A 24,607-nucleotide genomic window follows, 5' to 3' on the forward strand; every position below is an offset into this window, starting at 1 on the left:
TGAAGTAAGTGCCTTATTTCAACCCACAGGTATATCCCACTGACGCTCAGCTTCTAAGAAATTATTGCATAGAGCAAGAGGACATAACAGGTGGTATTCTGAGACCCCTCAAATAGAGCTTAAGAAATATGATACAACAAAACCACCTTCTCCCCTTCATGACACTATGCATGCATATGGAAACCAAGTAGGAAAATTCAATTAAAAACTGAACATACACAGATCTCTGGTACTCATGGCCGGAATACCAGCTCCTGCCATATTAGTAAGCCCTGATAGAACATTTGACAAGACGTTATCTGGTTGCGGTTGGCTATTTTCCATCCTCTCTTCATGGACATTGGGATTGGCGATAGCATCTGGAAACCAAATGCAGAGGTTGAGCTGTGAAGTAAGTGCATTATGTCAGCCCCACGGATATACTCATCTGATGCTCAATTTCTGGGAAATTATCAAAGAAAGCAGGGGAGGATAAGCCAGGTGGCCATCTGATACCCCTCAAATTGAGGCTAGGAAAGAATATACAAAAAAATTACCTTCTACCATTCATGAAAATATACCTGCTTAGAGAAACCAAATAGGACAGTACAACTAATAAGCAGACATACACAGATCCCTGGTACTCATGGATGAAATTCCAGCTGCTGCCATATTACCAAGCCATGGTGGAGCAGTTGATGGGACGTTATCAGGGACTGGTTGATCGTTATTTATCTTCTCTTCACAGACGTTGTGAATGACTGCAACATCTGGAAACCAAATGAAGTGGTTGAGCTGGAAACCAAATGAAGTGGTTGAGCTGTGAGGTAAGTGCATTATATCAACCAAAGAGGCATACCCCTCTGATGCTCAGTATCTAGGAAATTATCTCACAAAGAAGGAGGATATATCAGTTAGCAATCTGAGAAAACCAAGTAGGACAGTACAACTGAATAAGCAAACATACACTGATCCCTGGTACTCATGGGTGGAATACCAGCTGTTGCCAAATAAGTAAGTCCCGGTAGAAGAGTTGACAAGACGTTATTAGGTAATGGTTATTTTCCATCCTCTCTTCATGGACATTTTGAGTGACGGTAGCATCTGAAAGCCAAAGGAAGAGGTCGAGATGTGAAGTAACTGCATTATGTCAACGCCACAGGTATATCCCTCTGAGACTCAGTTTCTAAGAAATTGTTCCATAACACAGGTGGTGATCTGAGACCCTTCAAATTTAGGCTAGAAAAGATAATATGACAAAACCACCATCTTCCCTGCATGACACTGCATGTGTATGGAAACCAAGTAGGACAGTACAACTACTAAACAAACATGCACTGATCCCTGGTACTCTTGGATGGAATGCCAGCTCCTGTGAAATTCATAAGCCCTGATGTAACAGTTGACAAGAATGTATCAGGTGCTGTTTGGTCAATTTTTGTTTTTTCTCCACAGACATTGTGAGTGATGGTAAAATCTGAAAACCACATGAAGAGGTTGAGCTGTGAGGTAAGTGCATTTTGTCAGCCCTACAGGTATATACCTCTGATGCTCAGTTTCTAGGAAGTTATCTAAGAAAGCAGGGGAGGCTATGCCAGGTGGCCAACTGAGACCCCTCAAATGGAGGCTAGGAACGAATATACTACAAAACCACCTTCTACCCTTCATGAAAATATGTATGCATATGGAAATCAAGTGTGACAGTACAACTAATTAATAGACATACACAGATCCCTGCTACTCATGGATGGAATACCAGCTGCTGCCATATGAACAAGCTGCAGTGGAACAGTTGACTCGACATTATCAGTTTGGCATTGGCCATTTTCCATCGTCTCTTCATGGACATTGTGTGATAGTAGCATCTGGAAACAAAAGGAAGAGGTCAAGCTGTGATGTAAGTGCATTATGTCAATCCCACTGGTATATCCCATTGATGATCAGTTTCTAGAAAATTATCCCATAAAGCAGGATAATACATCATATGATGATTCGAGGCCCCTCAAGTTGAGGTCAGGAAAGATAATTCACAAAACAACCTTCTTCCCTTCATGACACTATGCATGCATATGGAAACCAAGAAGGACAGTGCAAGAAGAAAACATACCTACACAGATCCCTGTTACTCACTGCAGGAATACCAGTTCCTGCCATATTAATAAGCCCAGATAGAACATTTGACAAGACATTATCCTGTTGCAGTTGGCTATTTTGGATCCTCTCTCCATGGACATCGTGATTGATGGTGGCAACTGAAAACCAAATGAAGAGGTCGAGTTGTAAGGTAAGTGCATTTTGCCAACCCGACAGGTATATACCTCTGAGGCTCAGTTTCTAGGAAATTATCACATAAAGCAGGAGGATATACCAGGTGGTGATCTGAGACCCCACAAATTCAGCTCATGAAAGACAATACAATAAAACTACATTCTTCCATTTATGACACTGCATGCATATGGAAAAGAAGTAGGATAGTACAACTAGTAAACAAACATACACTGATCCCTGGCACTCAGGGGTGCAATACCAGCTCCTGCCAAATTAATAAGCCCTGGTGTAAGAGTTGACAAGACGTTATCGGGACTGGTTGGCTGTTATTTATCTTCTCTTCACGGACATTGTGAGTGACGCTAGCTTCTGGAAAACAAACGTAGTGGATGAGCTCTGAGGTAAGTGCAGTACATCAATCCCACAGGGATACCGCTCTGATGCTGAATATCTAGGAATTTATCTCATAAAGAACTAGGATATACTAGGGAGCCCTCTGAGAACCCTCAAATTGAGGCCAGAAAACATAATACGACAATACCACCTTCTTCCCTTGATGACAATATGCATGAATATGGAAACCAAGTAGGACACTACAACTAGTAAACAAACATACACTGATCCCTGGTACTCATGCCCAGAATACCAGCTGCTGCCAAGTAATAACCACTGGTTGAACAGTTGACAACATGTTATTAGGTTGGGGTTGGTCATTTTACATCTTCTCTTCATGGACATTGTGAGTGACAGTGGAATCTGGAAAACAAATGAAGAGAGTGAGCTGTGAGGAAGTGCATTATGTCAACCCCACAGGTATACCCCTATGATGCTCAGCTTCTAAGAAATTATTGCATAAAGCCAGAGGACATCACAGTTGGTGATCTGACATCCCTCAAATTGAGCGCACGAAAGATAATACAACAAAACCTCCATCTCCTCTTCATGACAATATGCATGCATATGGAAACCAAGTAGGACAATCCAATTTATAAGTGAACATACCCAGATCATTGGTACTCATGGCTGGAATAACAGCTCCTGCCATATTAATAAGCCCTGTTGGAGCAGTTGACAAGACATTATCAGATTGGGGTTGGCCATTTTCCATCTTCTCTTCAGGGACAGTGAAGGTGACTGTAGCATCTGGAAACCAAATGAAGAGGTTGAGCTGTGAGGTACGTGTATTATGGTAACCACTCACGTATATCCTTCTGATGTTCAGTTTCTAGGAAATTATCTAAGAAAGCAGGGAGGATATGTCAGGTGGCCATCTGAGACCCATCAAATTGAGACTAGTAAAGAATATACAACAATACCACCTTCTTCCCCTCAGTACAATCTGGAAACCAAACGAAGAGGTTGAGCTGTAAGGTAAGCGCATTATCAGTCCCACAGATATATCCTTCTGATGCTCTGTTTCTAGGAAATTATCAAGAAAAGCAGGGGAGGATATCCCAGGTGACCATCTGAGACCTCTCAAATTGAGGATAGGAAAGAATATACAACAAAACTGACTTCTACCCTTCACGAAAATATGCATGCTTATCGAAAACAAGTATGACAGTACAACTAATTAGCAGACATACACAGATCCCTGATACTCGTGGATGGAGCTGCAGCCATATGACCAAGCTGTGGTGGAACAGTTGACAAGACATTATCAGTTTGGGGTTGGTAGTTTTCCATCCTCTCTTCACGTACATTGTGAGTGATGGTAACATCTGGAAACCAATGGAACAGGTTGAGCTGTGAGGTAAGTGCATTATGAAAACCTCACCGGTATATCCCACTGATGCTCAGTTTCTAGGAAATTATCCAATAAAGCAGGAGAATACATCATGTAATGATCTGAGTCCCCTAAAATTGGGGCCAGGAAAAATAATTCAACAAAACAACCTTCTTCCCTTCATGACACTACACTTGCATGTGGAAGCCAAGGACACTACAATTAATAAACAAACATACACAGATCCCTGGTACTCGTCGCTGGAATACCAGCTTCTGCCATATTAATCAGCCCTGATAGAACATTTGACAAGATGTTTTCCGTTTGCAGTTGACCATTTTCCTTCCTCTCTTCATGGACATTGGGATTGACGGTAGCATGCGGAAACCAAGTGAAGAGGTTGAGCTGTAAGGTAAGTGCATTATGTCAGCTCCACAGGCCTATCTGTCTGATGCCCAGTTTCTAGGAAATTATCTAAAAAAGCAGGGAAGGATATGCCAGGTGGCCATCTGATACCCCTCAAATTGAGGCTAGGAAAGAATATACTACAAAACCACCTACCACCGTTCATGAAAATATGCCTGCTTATGGAAACCAAGTAGGATAAGTCCAAATAATAAGCAGACATACACAGATCTCTCGTGCTCGTGGATGAAACTCCAGCTGCTGCCATATTACCAAGCCATGGTGGAGCAGTCGGCAAGGCATTATCAGGTGCTGGTTGACTGTTATTTATCTTCTCTTCACAGATGTTGTGAGTGACTGCAGCATCTGGAAACCAAATGAGGTGGTTGAGCTGTGAGGTAAGTGCATTATGTCAGCTGCACAGGCATACCCCCCTGATGCTCAGTATCTAGGAAATCATCTCATGAAGAAAGAGGATACACCAGTTAGCAATCTGAGAACCCTAAAATTGAGGCCAGAAAAGATAAAACAACAAAATTACCTTCTTCCCTCATGACACTATGTATATAGTGCATAGTGGAAACCAAGTAGAACAGTATAACATGAGAGCAAAATTACACTGATCCCTGATACTCATGTAGGAAATATCAGCTGTTGCCATATTAATAAACGCTGGTGGGACTGTTGTCGCGACATTACCAGGTGCTAGTTGGCCATTTTTTATCTTCTCTTCATGGACATTGTGAGTGACGCTAGCATCTGGAAACCAAATGAAGAGGTTGAGCTGCAAGATGTGTGTTTTGTCCCATCCTCCCCCAGAGGGACAGCTATGTATTCATCAGTTTCTAGGGAATTATTTATTTCATGAAACAGAAGGATTTACCACGTGGAAATCTCAGATCTTGCAAATAGAGATCAGGTAGGTAATACAATAAAACTAGCTTCTTACCTCTTGGCATAATGAACACGTGCAGTAAAGAAGTGCGACAGCAGAATAAACATTCACAGGTTTTTGTACTTATCATTTTGTGTCATCTTGCTGTCCTTTACATTTCTCATTTGATATTATTTGTACAGTTCACCTATAAATGCCATGCTGTGTGCAGCAGGAAGCCAGACTAAGTGAGCCCTCCTTAACTTGCCTCCTTTCTACCTCAAATATTCTGAGAAAATAGAGGTGGCTATTGGAGTTGAACACTCTTATCTCCACTCAATCATCACACATCTGTGTTTTTATATGATTCTACAGATCCTTCCCTTTTGTCTAGAAAAAGTGACTTTCTTTTCACTCCAGGTCTGACATCTCTTTCATTTATTCATCATCTGTGATAGGCAGCATGCCAGGAGCTGGGGATCAGCAGTAAACAGCCCAGAGAGCAACGTTGCCTGCCCTTGTGGAGCTCACATCCTCATGGGGCAGTCAGACAGTACATGCACAATGAGCAAATGAAGCAAGCAGCACTGGGCTGGTGTTGGGGAAGCAGTCCACAGGCCTATGGGAGACAGCAGCAGAGGGAGCCTCAGGGGATACTGCTGGTTTGACAGTGTCTTCTGAAGAGGTGCCACTGGGCAGGCCTTGGAGAAGAAGCAGAGCCTCCTGTGCAGAGGCAGAGGGAGAGTTCCAGGCTGCGGTGAGGCCAAAGGTAGGGGATGGAGTGGGGATGGACCAGGCACTACAGAGCTGAAGGACAGAGGCAGAGAGAGCCAGGAGGAAATGGATGGGACCTGTGTTAGGAGAGGGTGACAGAGGCCAGGCCGTGCAGAGAGGCTTGCAGACCAAAGTCAGTTCAGGGTCTGTTCTGAGTGCTTAGGAGAGTTGAGGATGGGTTTTCAGGAGGGACATGGCATGATGTGATTTACACAGTTATGTGATAACTGACATAATTATCTAGCCACATGGTTAGAGAGTATGTGATAAATGAGTGAAGATTAGAAAAACAGAACTAAGAAGGTATTCTACTAGCTTGGAGAGAGATCATGGCAGTGTGCACTGGAGGGATAGAGAGAAATGGCTGGATGCAGAATTTATACTGGGCACTGACTGCTGGACTTGCTAAGAGATGGGAAATGAGAGAGTAATAAAAGAATCATAAGATAACTCATAAGTGACTTCAAGTATTTTGACTTGAACTACTAAGTAAAAGTACATCGGGGTGTTCAGGAGGTGTTAGGGAACTGGCTATGAGAGCCGAGTGCTGCCAACTCTTCCTGAATCTGCTTCAGTGACCTTATGTTGAGAGTTTGAACTAGGCCATGGTGGGATTATATGCACTATGGATAGCTGCAAACTCTAAAAACCAGGACTTCTAAATCCCCCATACCTGTGAACATCTGGTTGTTACACTTTTGTGGATGTTTCACTTAATGGACAGTATCTTTAACTGAAATCGTGAAGACTAAAAGTAGAGTATTTTTGGAGAGAGGGAGGTCAGAAATTTGAACATGTAGGGCCAGTTGAATTTTAGATGCCTATTAGACAGCTAGTAGAGATACCACGTGTGTAGCTGCATTTGAATCTGGATTTCAGGAGCAAGTTGTAGTCTAGAAGTATAATGGTGAGAGTTTTTTTAGTGTGAATCATTTAAAATTCTAAGACAGCATGGCATCACCTAAGGAGATAGTATATTGAAGGGAAGAGAGCCTAGGATCATGCTAAATATGTGAAATATTTAGAAGTGGGAAGGCAGAGGAGAAAAACAAAAAGGAGAAGGAAAACGAGTCTCAAGTAACACGGTAAGAAATCCAGGTGTCTCGGGACCCAAGAAGCTTTCCGTGCGGGAGGAAGTAAACAACTGTGTCACATGTTGTTGAGACATTAATGCCAAAATGCAGCAAACACTGGTGACCTTGATGATAGTAGTTTCATGGAGTACACTAAGAAGCCAGACTGCACTGGGTTAGAGCGGAGTGTGAGGACAGGCAGAAAGTGAGCAGACACATCCTCTTGTTGAGCCCACCATCCCCTTCTGCCCCAGGAACCTGCTTCATTCATCTAACGCAGCAACTCCAAATTGTTGCACCTAATTAGAACCTTGCCCTTCCACTTGCAAATGTGCTCATATCTGTTCATCCCTCAAGGACATGACTACAAATGTCCTTTGACATGGTTGAGGCCCAGAGATTGCATTCCCCTACACCTTCCTGTTTGTCTAGTCACAGGGACATACTCTTCCTTCTCTTAGATGAAGAGTGTCTCTTGGATTTTCTGGAATGTTTCTTTTTGCTTTGAAGCCCTGTTGCAACTTGATTTACTTCATCACCCCTCATTTACTGAAAAACATCAGTGAAAATATTCCATTAAGGTCAAATCCAACCATTGCAAAGTCACAGTCTTCATATGCATACACAGACATCCATTTATATAGTTAATATAAAGTTTTAGTCACAGGTCAAAGATTTATCATCACCCACCACATGTGATGCTCTCAGAAGAGGCAAGCTAATTTTAATCTAGTCTCAGTGAAACAAGGGAAGGTAAAATACAAGTTGTTATCCAAAGTCAAACATGGTACAGTCATGATTAATAGAATGCTTGGGGAATGAGTGGTTTTCATCAACTAAAGGAATAAACACATGATTATCTCTCTAATGAAGTATGCATCATTTTGTCTCAGCCCTTGTTAGGGGACAAAAAAAAAGTCTTTCTTATCCTTCAGTGCTTTAAAGCTACGTATTAACAAATACTGATTAATACTTTATTAGATGATACGTATAGATAGTGAAGGGTAGGATAGATTGAAAAGGTAAATGTTCCCACACATGGTGTTCCCAGACATGGTGGGAACATTTACCTTTTCAATCTATCTTACCCTTCACTATCTATATGTATCATTAGGTATATCATATAGATATATACAGATGTCGTTATATCTATATGCATCACTGTCTATATTTATCTATATGCTTAATTCCCCAAGCATTCTGATTAATCATGAGTGTGCCATGTGTGACTTTGGATAACACCTTGTATTTTACCTTCCTTTGTTTCACTGAGACTAGATTAAAATCAACTTGCCTTTTCTGAGAGCATCATGTATGTTGAGTGATGATAAATCTTTTTTTCCAACATGTTGATCTTGGAGTCAGGCAGGGGTAGGGCATGCTTTGCAATGTTGATGGTAGATAAAACATGAAATTCAAGGGTATTGTAGGTTAACTAAAAGCTGTTTTCATCAAAGGATAACCCAAGAATATGCTCCTGACTACCAGAGGTACCAAGAAGAGCTGGTACTACTTCTACTGAAAGTATTCCAAAAAATTGAAAAAGAGGGACTCCTACCTAACTCATTTTACGAGGCTAGCATCATCTTGATACCCAAATCTGGCAGAGATACAACAAAAAAAAGAAAACTTCAAGCCAGTATTCCTCATGAACATCGATGCAAATATCCTCAATAAAATACTGGAAAACTGAATCCAGCAGCACATCAAAAAGCTTATTCACCATGATCAAGTTGGCTTCATCCCCAGGATGCAGGGTCATTTCAGAATAGGCAAATCAATGAATGTAATTCATCACATAAACAGAACTAATGATAAAAACCACATGATTATCTCAATAGATGCAGTAAAGGCCTTTGATAAAATTCAACATCCCCTTATATTAAAAGCTCTTAATAAACCAGGTACTGAAAAAAATACCTCAAAATAATAAGAACCATATATGACAAACCCACAGCCAATATCATGCTGAATGGGAAAAAGCTGGAAGTATGCCCCATAAAACTTCCACAAGGCAAGGAGCCCTCCCTCACCATTCCTATTTAACATAGTATCAGATGTTCTGGCCACGGCAATCAGGCAAGACAGAGAAATAAAGAGTATTCGAATAGGGAGAGAGGATGTCAAATTATCTTTGTTTGCAGATGACATGACCCTATATCTAGAAATCCAAAGATAACTTGCTGAAATCTATAGATATTTTTCCCTGTTCGAAAAGTACCCTTACACACAAACTTGGTGTACAATTTCAGAAGTGTGACCAGCCTAAGATCTGATTAATTTAGTGGACAGATGACCCCACTTAAAATCACCAAAATGGGTACAGAGGGTTTGTGGACGGATGTCAATTATCCTGGACACTATCAGCTGTGTTATTTCCATATTAACAAGGAATTCTCTGCTGAACTCACAGCGGTAAGCAGTGTCATATAGTATTTGTGTGTGCAATCTCTGAAATCTCACAGACCTAGGTTCTGTCACTTTTCCAACTGGTTAAACCTCTGAGAGCTGCTTAAATGTGCACTCCACGATTCTATTTCCATAAAATGGGCATAAAACAGTATCTAACTCATGGCACTCTTATAAGGATTACCAGAGATAAAGCACAAAGAGGATAGTGTATGTGCTGGTTAATATATACTTTCCTTTAAGCTTGAAAAAAAGTAAACTTGTGGGATTCAGTGAAAGTGGGCATTCTAAATATTAAAATATTCAAAGATAAACTACTCGTGCAATAAACACCTTCCTACAAACTAGACTTGATAGTTTCAAAATCAACAAAGGCCAAGACAAAAAACTTGTCTGGTTTCAGCAGACCAAATTTCCTACTAGTTAACTTGTCTAAATGACTGCTACTTGCAATATCATAAGCATTTCTATATGTCTAAGTCCTCCTTTATGAAACAAGTAATTTGTTATTCCTGAAGTTTTAAATTGATGTATTTAATACAGGCAAGCAGAAGGAGAGGAATGATGGAAATTAGAGTAGAAGAAAATCAATAAAATAAAAGAAAACCAGAAAAATCAATGAAATCCAAAGTTGGTTTACTGAAAAAGTGAAATAAACCTAACAATCTTTTAGCTTGACTGACCAAGAAAAAAAGAAAGGACTACACAGATTATCAAAATCAAGAATGAAAGGGGGGGTTATTAATACGGACCTTATAGAAATTAAAAGGAATATATTATGAACAACTTTATGCCAACAAAATAAACAACTTAGATAAAACAGAAAAATTTCTAGAAGACAAATTACTGACTCAAGAAGATACAGAAAATTGAAATAGGACTAAAGAAAGAAAAAGGATTTAATTAGTAAATTAAAATCTCTCCACAAATACAAACCAAGCCATGGTGGCTTTGCGTGCAAATTCTGTAAACATTTAATGAAGAAATAATACCAATGCTTAGCAATATCTTCAAAAAAATAACGGAGGAAGAAACACTACTTCATTCTATGAAGCCAATATTACCCCGCTATCAAAGCCAGACAAATATATCACAAGATATATTTGCCTGTCAGCTCCAAATTCACCCTTTTATCCCGCTGTGTGAGAAGGTTCTGTGTTCCTCTGCCTACGTCCACTGTACAGTTGTTACCGAAGGCCGCCTTTAGAGGGCGCCAGAGTCAGCGAAGGGGAGGGCTGCGCTTCCTGGTTCTCTAGGCTGGCACCCGCTGAGCGACAGGCTTCTCCTAGGGACTCTGGCGCCCCACACAGGTCCCAGTGTTCTGTTGGAGTAGGGTACGCAGTGGCCTGCGGCTTCCCTTCCTTCCATCGCCCTTGGACCGTATGTGATCCGTGCTTGTGGTGAGACGCCGCCCCATGTGCATCACTCCCAGGCGCCCTGGGGAGTACATTTCCCACAACTCCCAGAGTGCAGGTTTCTAGAAAGTTTCAGCAGTGGTGAGGCACCATAACAACTTTATTGCCATTTTGTGGGGTGCTGCCACACTCCTCTGGCAAGATCAGGATTTTAAAATTTTTTATTATTTATTTATTTTTTATGTTTGAGACAGAGTCTTGCTTTGTCTCTCAGGCTGGAGTGCAGTGGTGGTGAACAGGGCTCACTGCAGCTTCCACCTCCTGGGCTCAAGCAATCCTCCCACCTCAGCCTCCAGAGTAACTGGGACCACAGGCATGCACCACCATACGTATTTTTTTTGTAAAGATGGGGTCTCACTATGTTGCCCAGGCTGGTCTCAAACTCCTGGGCTTAAGCAATCCGCCTGCCTCAGCCTTCCAAAGTGCTGGCATTATAGGCGTGAGCAACCACGCCCAGCAAGGTCAAAATATCAATATTGGCGATAAGATGAATGGGATGGAATTTCAACATTGGGGGGTTGGGGGAGGTTATTTGAGTATTCCATTTAAGATCTGTAGTGGAGAGCTCTTTCCAAGGCACTGTATCTCAGCAGTGTTTCAGGATAAACTTTTTGGAAGGTAATCTATCTAAGCTATGGGTTAAAGGGATCCTTCCCTGGATACTACACCTCAAATTCCCGAAGGTAGATTTCCAATGACTTCTGCCAGTGTGGCACCCCAACAAGTTCTCTGGCGTACATTGAGTAACAGCTGGGTCTATCCCATTTGTGGGCTTCAACCCTTGGTTGTGGTGGTGGTGGTGTGAGTGTTTCCTCATATGCTGTCTTCAAGCCCTACAGAGGACTGTCATGGGTTCTTCTATCTCAGCATGGAGGTGATGAATCTTCCTCTGGGCTTTAACTTACTTCTGGGAGAAAGCTCTTAGCTTCCCTGGGTGACCTACCTCAACCCTACGTGAATGTTTCCTTGTGGGCTCTGTCTCATCCCTTTTGGATGGGGCTGTTTCGGAGGTGCTGTATCTTAGGCTCGGAAAGGATTTTCCATAATGCTCTATCTCAGTCCAGAGGGGTGACTCTTAGGGGCTCTCTCTCAGCCCTTGGGAAGGAGACTTTTCCTTGGTTGTTTCATAACTGCAGTTGGAAGGCTCTTCCCTGGGTTCTCATCATAATTATGTTAGGGGATGCCTTCCTTGGTTGCTCTATGTCAGCCATGAAGTGAAGCAGCTTCCTTGGATACTCTGTTTCCCACCTCAGGTAGGGGAGGACCATCCCTTGGATGCTATATCTCAGACCTGCAGGGGACTCTTCCTTATATGCTCATCATAGCTGTGCGTGTGTGTGTGGCACTTTCCTTTGATATTCGATCTCGTCCTCGGGTGCTGTATATCAGCTCTGGGGTTGAGGTTTTTCCTTGGATGCTCTATCTCAAGCCTACAGTGATGCATCCTTAATGTTCTAACTCACCATTGCTGGAATTTTTCTTAACTTTGGGGAGTAGAACTTTCCCTTGCGAGCTCTATCCTTTAGTTGGGGAGTTATTCTTTGTGGTATTTTAACTCCACCACCAAGAAGTTCGTACTTGTGTGCTCTGTTTCCACTCTAGGGGAGGGAGAGTACTTGTATTTTGGGTGCTCTATCACTCCTATGAGAGGGCTAAGGTCTTTTTTAGGTTCTCTAATTCATCTATGGAGAGGACTCTTCGGTGGGCCTCTGACTCAGCCCTGTGGGGAAGACTCTTCCCAGGAGCTCTAGCTCAGCTCTGCCATGTTGCGGGGGCATGGGAAGGGGAGGGACTTGGTCTTGGATGCTCTATCTCAGCCTAGGCAGGATTTGTCCTTGGGTGCGCCTTCTCAGCTTTGAGCAGGAAAATCTTCCTTATGGGATCAAACTCAATCCTTGGGCGATTCTGCCTCAGGTGCTTTCACTCAGCCAAGGAGGTGGGTTGGCTTTTTCTTAACTGTTCTATCTCAGCAATGTCGGGGAGGTGGGGGGTGGAGTGGGGAGGACTTCTTTGGGTGCACTATCTCAGTTGGGGATACTGACCACGTCTTATATCTGCTCTTTCTGTATTTAGAGTTCTCTTTATTTCTTACTAGTCAATTTCTTGTTACTCTGTTCCCCTGTTATCGTTAATAATTCTCAATATTCAACTTTCACTGTTTGAATTACTGTGTGGTTTCTCTCTCTTGATTTGATGAAATCTGAAACATAATGAGTACTGTGGATAGTCCTGGGCTAGACCCTTTAGCTAAGATTAGGGAATTTATCTGGTCGTGCCTTTGGGCTAAAACACAGCGCCCTGCTTCTTGCCAAAGGGAAATGATACGAAAGTATAATCCATGGCATGCATAGACTTCACAAATTGTGAAGCTACCACCATGAATGATTGTGATGAAGCACCAACTGAAGTGCTGGGGAGCCAGTGTATCATTCTGGCATTCTGGAGCCAGGGTATCAATCTGGTTCCAACCGCATAGGAGTTGCGGTTGCACCATATTTACACAAAACATGGTATAGACTACCGTTAGTTTTAGCTATTCTGCTGGATGTTTAGCTGTATCTCATATGGCTTTCATTTGCCGTTCTCTGATGTGAATGAGTTGGAGCAACTATTAATATATTTAGTAGCCAGCCATTTGTATATGTCCTTATGAAGTAACTTTTCAGGCCCTTTTGCCCATATTTTATTTGGTTATCTTTTTCTTAGTGATTTGTAGGAGCTCCAAATTCAACTCCTTTTTCAGATATAATATATAATATGTATATATAAAATGAATATCTTCTATGAATCTCTTGTTTGCCTTTTCATTCTCTTAATAGTATCTTTTGATGATTAGAAGTTCTTAATTTAATTAATTCCAATTAATCTTTCTTTTTTATGCCCTTGAAAACCTTGCCAACCCCAAAGGCATGAAGATGATGTCTCAAATTTTCTTCTAGATTTCTGACACATCTCAAATGAATTTTGGTATATGTAATGAGGTAAATGTCAAGGTTCATTTTTCCCCTGTGTTTACTTAGTGGACTTATTTAAAAGACTCATTTCCACCAGACATGCAGTTATTTTTCTGTAAATGTGTATTTCTTTTTTTACTTTTTTAAAATTTTTTTCAACTTTTTAAATCTTTCCCCTTTTTATTTGCTGTGGAGTGGTCACAATGCTCCATGGAACAGAAATGTGAAGACCATCCCCAAACCAGGTCCAGGCATCTTCTCTGCAGGAGGCCCTAGAGACATTGCCATTGACTGGCCAAGTTTCCAAGTATAAGGGAAAGCCAGGGGAAATGACCACTTTCTTTTTACCTCTCGGTTATGATGCCTTTCTGCCTCTGCCAAGCCCTGGCTCTCTGAGGTCCAGTGTTAAAAAATAAATTAGGCTTCCCTGGAATGGAACTAGCATGGGTCTGGTCTGTGTCCTGTGAGTTTCCAGGTACAGGTGCATTCTTCTCTCTCCGATGGGCAGCCATGCAGATTGGATCCAGACCCTAATACCGTTACCATCATCATCATCATTGTCTGTCATCACTGTCAACAGTCAGGAATCAGTAAGTCCTGTAAGTCAGGCTAAGGGAGCTGGAGGCTGATGGACAGACTTGGAAAGCATGTGCACCCCGAAAGCAACTGCAAGTTGCAGTGCACAAACCGGAGGCAGTAGCCAGCACAGAGTCCACTATCCCCTTCTGGGGAAGAGATGATGGTGGTTTGGGGAAGGAGGAAGAGGAGAGAAAGCTCCAGGACTGAGAGCTATTGGGAGCAGCACAGATTAACTGAGATAATGTGAGGAAAACACCCAGCGAGACACGGGCATGTATCAATTCCTCTGTGAACAACAGAAGTTTCTTTTTTTTGTTAGTGTTGTTTGTTTTAAATAAACTGCTGCAGCTGTTGAGAAGCCCCTGCCAGTCTTAGACTATGTGCAGAGGGCCTGGTTTCCTTCATGCACAGACCTGGGCCCCCGGGGAGGGATGAAAGAATAGAAGAATTCACCTCCAAACCTGAGGCCTGAGTCACGAACTTTAAAGGAGAAGGGGGAAATCCACAGAAAGGTGGAGACAGCAGCCTCCCCTGCACCGCTATGTGGGACTCACCACCCAAGGCACAGTTTGCTTCCCATCCCAGGGCACCAGGTGCCATCGTGGCTGGAGCCCTCATTCTACACACGAATCAAACAGGAACTATGACAGCTTCTGGTTGATTAATATGTGTTCATTCTGAGAGGTGATAATGTGCTAGCAGCCCTCACTCTCAGCGCCTCCTCAGCCTGGGCGTCCAGTCTGGTGGCACTTGAGGAGCCCTTCAGCCCGCCACTGCACTGTGGGAGCCCCTTTCTGGGCTGGCCGAGGCCGGAGCCGACTCTCTGCTTGTGGGGAGGTGTGGAGGGAGGGGCGAGGGCGGGAACCGGGACTGTGCGCGGCCGCTCACAGGCCAGTGCGAGTTCCGGCAGGCCTGGGCACGGGCTCGGCGGGCCCCACACTCGGAGCGGCCGGCCGGCGCCGCCAGCCCAGGGCAGTGAGGGGCTTAGCACCCAGGCCAGAAGCTGCAGTGGGTGCGCCAGGTCCCCCAGCAGTGTTGGCCTGCTGGCCCCCCGCGGTGGGCTCCCGCGCAGCCCGAGCCTCCCGGAGGAGCACTACCCCCGGAGGAGCACTCCCTCTGCTCCTCAGTGCTCCGTCCCACAGAGGGATGAAAGAATAGAAGAAGTCCACAGGCACGGCTTGGGACTGGCGGGCAGCTCTGCCTGCAGCCCCGGCACAGGATCCACTAGGTGGAGCCAGCTGAGCTCCTGAATCTAGTGAGGACTTGGAGAACTTTTATGTCTAGCTAAGGGATCCTAAACGCACCAGTCAGCACTCTGTGCCTAGCTTAGGGATCATCAACACACCAATCAGCTCTCTGTGTCTAGCTCAGGGTTTGTAAATACACCAATTAGTACTCTGTGTCTAGCTCAAGGTTTGTAAATACACCGATTGGTACTCTGTATCTAGCTAACCTAGTGGGGACTTGGAGAGCTTTTCCCTCTAGCACTCTGTGTCTAGCTCAAGGATTGTAAATGCACAAATCAGCACTCTATGTCTAGCTCAGGGTTTGTAAATACACCAATCAGTACTCTGTATCTAGCTAACCTAGTGGGGACTTGGAGAACTTTTCTGTCTAGCACTCTGTGTCTAGCTCAGGGATTGTAAAGACACCAATCAGCACCCTGTCAGAACGGTCCAATCGGCTCTCTGTAAAATGGACCAATCAGCTCTCTGTAAGATGGACCAATCAGCAGGATGTGGGTGGGGCCAGATAAGGGAATAAAAGCAGGCTGCCTTAGCCCGCCACCGGCAACGTGGTGAGGTCTCCTTCCGCGCTGTGGAGATTTATTCTTTTGCTCTTTACAATAAATCTTGCTACTGCTCACTCTCTGGTTGCATACTGCTTTTAAGAGCTGTAACACTCACCGCGAAGGTCTGCAGCTTCACTCCTGACAGCGAGACCACGAACCCACCAGAAGGAAGAAGCTCCAGACACATCTGAAGTCTGAAGGAACAAACCATGGACACACAATGTTTAAGAACTGTAACACTCACCGCGAGGGTCCACGGCTTCATTCTTGAAGTCAGTGAGACCAAGAACCCACCAATTCCGGACACAATTCTATGTCCCCAGCTGGGCAGGATCAGAAAGTGTTCTAAATGTTGTTTCAAAAAGAGGGAGGATTTTCCCAGATCAGTCACAGTGAGGTGGTGGTTTTATTTTTTAAAACACTTTATATATTGAAGAAATTTCACATTTACCAAAGAGTTTCTCAGAGATAGCAGGAAGCTCCTATAAATCCTTCGCCTGTGTCCCTCAACTTTTATTTTATGTTCAGGGGTACATGTGCAGGATATGGATGTGCAGGCTTGTTACGTAGGTAAACGTGTGCCTTGGTGATTTGCCACACAGAGCATCCGATAAGCTAGATACTAAGCCCAGGGTCAATTACCTATTCTCCCTATGCTCTCCCTTCCCCCACACTCCCTCTGACAGGTCCCAGTGTGTGCTGTTCCCCCACCCGCCAATGTGTCTCTGTGTACTCATCATTCGGCTCCCACTTGTAAGTGAGAACATGCAGTGTTTGGTTTTCTGTTCCTGTGTTAGTTTGCTGAGGACAACGACTTCCAACTCCATCTATATCCCTCCAAAGGACATGATCTAATTTCCTTTTATGGTTGCATAGTATTCCATGGTGTGTATGTACCACATTTTCTTTTTCTAGTCTATTATTGATGGGCATTTAGGTTGATTCCATGTCTTTGCTGTTGTGAATAGTGCTGCAATGAACATACGAGTGCATGTATATATATAAGTGAATGCCTTATATTCCTTTGGGTATATGCCTAGTAATGGGATTGCTGGCTCAAATGGTATTTCTGCCTCTTGATCTTTGAGGAATCACCATGCTGTCTTCCACAATGGTTGAAGTAATTTACACTCCCACCAATAGTGTAAGAGCAGTCCTTTTTCTCTGCAACGTCAGCAGCATTTGTTGTTTTTTTTTAGATGGAGTCTTACTCCTGTCACATGGCCTGGAGTTCAGTGGAGCGATCTCAGCTCACTGCAACCTCCATCTCCCGGGTTCAAGTGATTCTCCTTCCTCAGCCCCTGACTGGCATGAGATGGTATCTTATCGTGGTTTCAATTTGCATTTTTCTAATAATCGGTGATGTTGAGCTTTTTTTCATATGTTTCTTGGCCGCATGTATATCTTCTTTTGAGAAGTAAATGTGTATTTCATTTAAGTTTTCGAATTTAATATAAAGTTGCTCATAGGAGTTTCCCTTCCCTTTTCAGAATTTTTGCTGCATCCATAGTTATGCCACTTTTGATTCCTAATGTTATGTATTTGTGGATTATTTTTTTCTTTATCAATCTTCCCAAAGGTTTGTCTATGCTATTAGTTTTCAAAGGACCAACTTTTGGATTTATTTTCTCTATTGCAATTTCTTTTCTATTTCATTAATTTCTGCTTTATGTTTATTAGCACCTTCTTTCTACTTTCTTTGAGTATATTCTACTGTTCTTCATCCAGTTTCTTATGTTAGAACTCAATTTTCAGGCTTTTTTTCCTTTTCTAATGTAAGCACATAAGACTATTTCCTCTAAGGTCTACTTTCACTGCATCCTAAAGGTTTTCGTATGCAATATATTCCTTATCATTCATATCTAAGTACTTATTAGGAGAGTTTTAAAATTTCTGAATACATTTTGTTGTTGTTGCTATTGACTTCTAGTTCAATTTCGTTTTGTTTAAAGAGTATGTTTGAAAACAGGTATTTGAACATTGTTGAGACCGTGGCCCGTTTTTGCATGTATGCTTGAGAATAGTTTATATTTCGATTGCTGGGTACAGGTTTCTATAAATGGCCACAAGTTAACTTTGTTTATTGTATTGTTCACATTTATGTGTTTCTTGTTTTTTTCTGTTCAACTTAACAGTAATTGAGGTAATTGCGTTTAAAATCTTCCACAATAATGGTGGGGTTTTCAATTTCTCTCAATAGTTCTACTTATTATTGCTTTACATATTTTCGAGACTATTTTATTACCTGCATACAACTGTACAATTGTTAAATGTTTCTGGAGAAATGAATTCTGACCATTACATAGGGACTATTTATGCTCAAATAATGAATTTATTGGTCTCCTTTATCTGATATCAATATAACTTCTTCATCTTTCTTTCTTTTTTGATATTTGATATTTTAATCCGAACACATTGCTATTTGCATTAAAATTACAGGATACATGAATATGTAGAAGGTGGTATGTGGTAAAAAATGCTGAGCTTCACGTGAGCTCACATTTAGCTCTGGTCCTGCCCCTGACCCCTCAAAGGACCTTGGCAATTCATACTTCCTCATCAGAAAAGTGGGGGAATTTGATTGGATGAGTGCCAGACTTTCTAAAAAACTTTTATTTTAAGTTCAAGGGTACAAGTACAGGTTGGTTACACAGGTAAACTTGTGTCACGGGAGTTTGTTGTACAGATTATTTCATCACCCAGGTGTTAAACCTAGTTCCCATTATTTTTCCTGATACTTTCCCTCCTCTCATCCTCCATCCCCAGGTAGGTTCCAGTGTCTGTTGCTCCCATATTTGTGTCCGTGTGTTCTCATCATTTAGCTCCCACTTATGAGTAAGAACATACAGTATTTGGTTTTCTGTTCCTGTGTTAGGATAATGGACTTCAGCTTCATCCATGTTTCTGCAAAGGACATGATCTTATTCTTTTTTATGGCTCCATTGTATTCCATGGTGTATATGTACCACATTTTCTTTATTCAGTCTGCCATTGATGATCACTTAGGTTGATTCCATGTCTTTGCTATTGTGAATAGTGTTGCAGTGAACATTTGCGTGCATATGTCTTTATGTTAGAATGAGTTCTATTCCTCAGGGCATATGCCCAGTAATGGCATTGCTGGGTCAAATGTTAGTTCTGCTTTCAACTCTTTGAGGAATCACCATACTGCTTTGCACAATGGTTGAACTATTAGGTTGGTGCAAAAGTAATTCCTGATTTTGCCATTAATTGTAATGTCAAAACTGCAATTACTTTTGCACCAACCTAATAATTTACGCTCCCACCAACAGTGTATTACGTGTTCGCTATTCTCCACAACGTCACCAGCCCTCTGTTATTTCTTGACTTTTTAGTAATAGCCACATTGACTGGTGTGAAATGGTATCTCATTGTGGTTTCCATTTGCAATTTGTGTTTCTCTAATGATCAATGATATTGAATGCTCTGCTTTTAAAGGGCTCCTGTGTGTAAGTCAGTCCCACTTGGAGAATCTCCTTATAGGAAGATCAAGTGAATAGTGAGCTTAATTATATATACAAAATTATTTTTTCCTGTAATGTAATCATGAGAGTAACACCAGAGGGTAAAGGTCATGGGGACCATCTCGGAATTCTTCCGAAGAAAGAGGGAAAAGCTAAACATAGCAAGAGTTGAAGCCATGAGTTTTGGGCCACTTTCTCTTGCAAAGTACTTATCGTTTCAGGACCTGAGTGTGATCTTTATGTATCCCTTCAATTTGATAATGGGGTACTTCTGTACCTACACATCACTATGATTTGGGGGTTCAGAAAACACGCTGGTTAGGATGGGTAGCTCAATTGGCATGGTAATGTGCTGTTTCAGTGAAATTCTGGGGAAAAAAATTTTAAGTCACTTATATTCTTTATGTGAATATATGTGCTGCTCTCCTTTCGGCTGCGACTTCTGCAGTATTCACTATTCATAATTATACTAACCCTGTGAGTGGGTCTCAATATTCAATATTCAGGCTATTTTGCTGCTTAGTGTTGCATCCTTCTGGCCACATTTCAGACTCAGTGTTTGTTGTCCCCCTGGCAATACTTGACTGCTGCTTAGTGGCTATTGTGATTTATTTTCTAATCTGGATTTCTGTTGACAAAACTTTCTGTTTAGGGCACATTAAGAGTCCCTATTGCTCCAGGCTTTATTCATTTTCATAATCCTTCAGATTGCCGTTCAGCAAACTTTCTATCCAGAAGAAAAAAAGATGTGTAGTCACGTAGATGTCCGGGCGCAGGGAATACATCCAGGTATTCTAGGTGAGGTAGGGAAAGTCTTGTCAGTGAGACATCTGGGCCCCCAGCTGGCAGCGGGGGCACCTCGGTTGAGCCTGGAGACGTCCAGTACTGGTGAGATCTAGGATGGTGCATGGCAAACACCAGTGACCTCCTAGGGCCCCGGTCTCATGGGGATTCAAGTGAGTGCCCTGTACCACTTCATGGTCTAGGTTAGCTCATAGGAACACCCACAACCTCCTGGACATTGGTATATGTGTCTGTCATTGCAGGATTCTCTTGGTTCCATGGGACCCATCTCTTCTACTCTCACTAAAACAACCCTGGGATGTATATTTTAAAAACTGGAATACCATTTGGTTAGATGAGCTAAAGAAGAAAAATAAAAACTTACCTTGTTTTGTAACACTGTTTGACCTGGATACAATTCAGTTAACAATGAAAAATGGCCGGAGAAAGAAATGTGAACTTTAACACCATCTTATGGCTAGATCTTTTCTGTACAAATGAGGGAAAGTGGTCTGAGGTTCCCTATGGGCAGACCTTTATAGCCTTACAACAGAACCCAGCTCTATGCAGCACCTGTGGGCTTAAACCCAGTAAGACAGAAAACCACACAGATGCACTAGAAGATTATCTTCTATTAAGGGGAAGGGCTCTCAGGGCCCACAGTACAACACCAGCTCCACATAGGGGCTCTCAGGGGCCTGCATCTCCTTCCAAGTCCCCAGCACACCCTACCCTATCAAAGTCTTCTGTAGAATTTAATCCCATTTCAACTCCTGCTTATGCTCCTCTTTATTCTCTTTTGCCTTGTACAGTAGGGACTAGCCCAGCTGGAATAACTCACAGTGGGACTTCATATCATCCAGGACCAGTGAAACTGCTCCCTTTACCGGAAGTCCAAATGCAAAAGGGATCATTAGAATACATGTTCCATTCTTAATAAATGATCTAATCCAGTGCAAGCAAAACCTCAGGCAGTTCTCAGAGAAACCCAATGCATTTACCAACGCAGTCCAGGCTCTAAATTTGGCCATTGACTTAACTTGGAAAGGTATATGCAAGTTGTCCTTTCCCTTGCTGTACTCCACAGCAACAACAGAGAATCTGAGTGGCCAGTCAGGGATACATAAATAGCAGGGCAGCTGACTGGCCTGCCACCTATGAAGTGGCAGCTATTGCTGATCTCTCCCACGACCCAGGTTGGAATTACAACCGGTCTGGAGGAATTAAGAATAGGGACGGCCTACATGGTCCAATGCCCCCTGGCAGGGATCAGACCATGCATTACAAAAAAAACCTGTTAACTATGAGAAAATCAAAGTAATCACACAGAGAAAACCCTGCCCTCTTTCAGGGGTGCTTAAAGGGCGCCTTCCAAAAGTACAACATTGACCCTATCTCCGCTGAAGGCCAACTGTTACCAGGAGAAAACTTTATTAGCCAGTCTACCCCAGATATCAGGAGTAAACCACAGAAATTACAATTAGGGCCACAAACATCTATGTCTCAACTAATAGAAATGGCTTTTGGGGTATTTCATAATAGGAATCTGGCTGAGGAGGAAGGCAGAGTCCAGTGCAAGAACAGGTGAGATAAGGCTCAGGCTAAAAGGATAGCTCTTTCTGTTAGTAGTGTCCTGCAACCTCTAAGTCACCCACAGGAACCTTGAAGCTTCGAAACTGGTCGCCAACAGGGTAACAGCCATCAAGGAGCCTGCTTTCAATGCAAGCAATTGGAGCACCAGGCCAGAAAGTGCACACAGCTTCCCCTTGGCCATGCCCAGTCTGTAAAACAGATAGCCACTGGGGAATGGATTTTCCTCGGTCCCGAAGGGGAAAGTGGACATCCTCCCTTGAGATGGCACTAACTCAAGACTGAGGAGGCTCAGGGATCCAGACGGCCCCTCTGAAAAAAACATTCCAGTCACCAATCTGGAACTCTAGCTGACCCTTGATGTGGCAGGTAAGAATATTGATTTTTTAATTGATAATGGGGCCTCCTACTGTGTATTAACTTCTCATGTTGGGCCACTTACTTCCAAAAGTTGTACCATAACTGGGGTCAATAATCAACCCCATTCTTACTATTTTACTTCCTTACTCACATGTCAGTATACACATCAGTTTATGTCACACTCTTTCTTGTTAATTTCTGAGTGTCCTACCCTGTTCTTGGGCAGAGATTTATTAAATAACATGGGTGGCAACATACAACCCAAAGGCACCAGCCCCTACCAAATCTACCAAATGGTCCTCACTGAAGGGCCAGCAGATCATCTCCCTATGTCTGTCAATCTTAGAACAAGTAAATCCAGCATCTGGGAAGACAGGGTGCTCAGAAGAGCCCTTTGGGCTCAACCTATGTTCATTAAACTACAGGATCCCAATAGGTGCCCCAATTAAAAGCAGTATCCCCTAATGTTAGAAACAAAGAAAGGATTTGAGCCCTTAATTTCTAGATTCTTGCAGCATGGTTTACCAGTGTCCTTCCAATCACCCTGCAATACTCCTATTCTGACCAGTGGTAAAACCAAATGGGGAATATCAGCTGGCACAACACTTGAGAATCATAAACGAGGCAGGAACTCTCTTTCTCACTTGGTAGAGAACCCTTATATCTTGTTAACCCAAACTCTAGGGCATTGCCAATGGTTTAGTGTACTAGACCTTAAAGATGTTGTGTTTTTAATCCCAGTGCACCTGTCCTTTCAGTTTCTGTTTACCTTTGAATAGACAGATCCAAATATGGGGAACACCCACCAACACACCTGCATGTTATAGCTCCTGGGCTTTCAAGATAGCCCTCACCTGTTTGCACTAGCCCTAGACAAAGATCTTTGAGAGTTACCACTTAGGGAATGCAGTGTCCTGCGCTATGTAGATAACATCTTGATACCTAGCCCTACCAAGGAAACATCTGACAAGAATACCATCACAGTCTTAAATTCCCTTGGAGCAAGTAGATACAAGTTTTCAAATAAAAGGGCACAATTAACCAAACAGAGATTAACTTACTTAGGGTACATTATAACCCCTGGAATAAGGCAGCTATCGGGAAAAAGAAAACTGGCCATACTACAGTTGCCTAGTTCCCAAACCAAGAGACAACACAGAACTTTTCTTGTAATGTACGGGTTCTGTAGAACCCTGATTCCTAGATCTCTCTCGAGAGGAAGACTCACCAAACATCAGGCTCTCCTCCTGGACTCCCCCAAGGTTACTATAAAAACTTGTGATACCCTTAATCCAGCTCTGCTCATGCCAGTCAATTCCTCAGAGAACCTAACTCATTCCTGTATTAAAACCATAGAACAGGTCTACTTAGGTAGAAGAGATCTAAGAGATACAGTTCTCAAGAATCCTGATGATGTAGTTTTCTACATTCTGATGGAAGTAGTTTTCTAAAAAATGGAAAAACAAGGGTAGGATGTACTGTGTTTAGTCTATACCAAACAATAAACACCCAAACACTGCCACCTAATACCTCAACACAAAAAGCAGGGCTAATTGCCCTCACCCTGGATCCTGGTTCCTCTCCCTAGGGCCCTGGATCTAGGTCAGGGAAAGGCACTTAACATATACACTGACTCCAAGAACGCCTTCTTTGTGCTTCAACCACATGCAGCTATCTGAAAAGAGCGGGATCTTCTAAATGCCCGGAATTCCCCCATTAAACGTGCAAAGGAAATACTGCAGCTTTATGAGGCTGTGCATGATCCTAATCAACTGGCCATCATTCACTGTCAAGAACATCAAAAAGGAAACTCCTCAGTTGCATTGGTCAATGCAAGGGCTGGCAGGGAAGCTAGGACGTCAGCTACGGAAGCTGTAGCCCAGATGACCTTATTCTTCTCAGCCCATTCTCTTTATTTCTTATTTTTTATTTTTTTTTTGAGATGGAGTTTTGCTCTGTTGCTTAGGATGGAGTGCAGTGGTGCGATCTCAGCTCACTGCAGTCTGCACCTCTCTCACTTGAGCAGTTCTCCTGCCTCAGCTTCCCGAGTAGCTGGGATTACAGGCACATGCCACCCCACCTGGCTAATTTTTGTATTTTCAGTAAAGATGGGATTTTGCCATGTTGGCCAGGCTGGTCTT

General features: G+C 42.7%; 1 pseudogene; it reads right to left on the bottom strand.

Annotated features, from left to right (window-relative positions):
• Window positions 1–201: 201 nt before the first annotated feature.
• LOC141409405 (uncharacterized) lies at window positions 202–22,591 on the bottom strand (annotated as a pseudogene).
• Between the last annotated feature and the right edge of the window lie 2,016 nt (window positions 22,592–24,607).

The sequence above is a fragment of the Macaca fascicularis genome, chromosome X (genome assembly GCF_037993035.2).
Source record: "Macaca fascicularis isolate 582-1 chromosome X, T2T-MFA8v1.1".
In the NCBI taxonomy this organism is placed as follows: domain Eukaryota; kingdom Metazoa; phylum Chordata; class Mammalia; order Primates; family Cercopithecidae; genus Macaca; species Macaca fascicularis.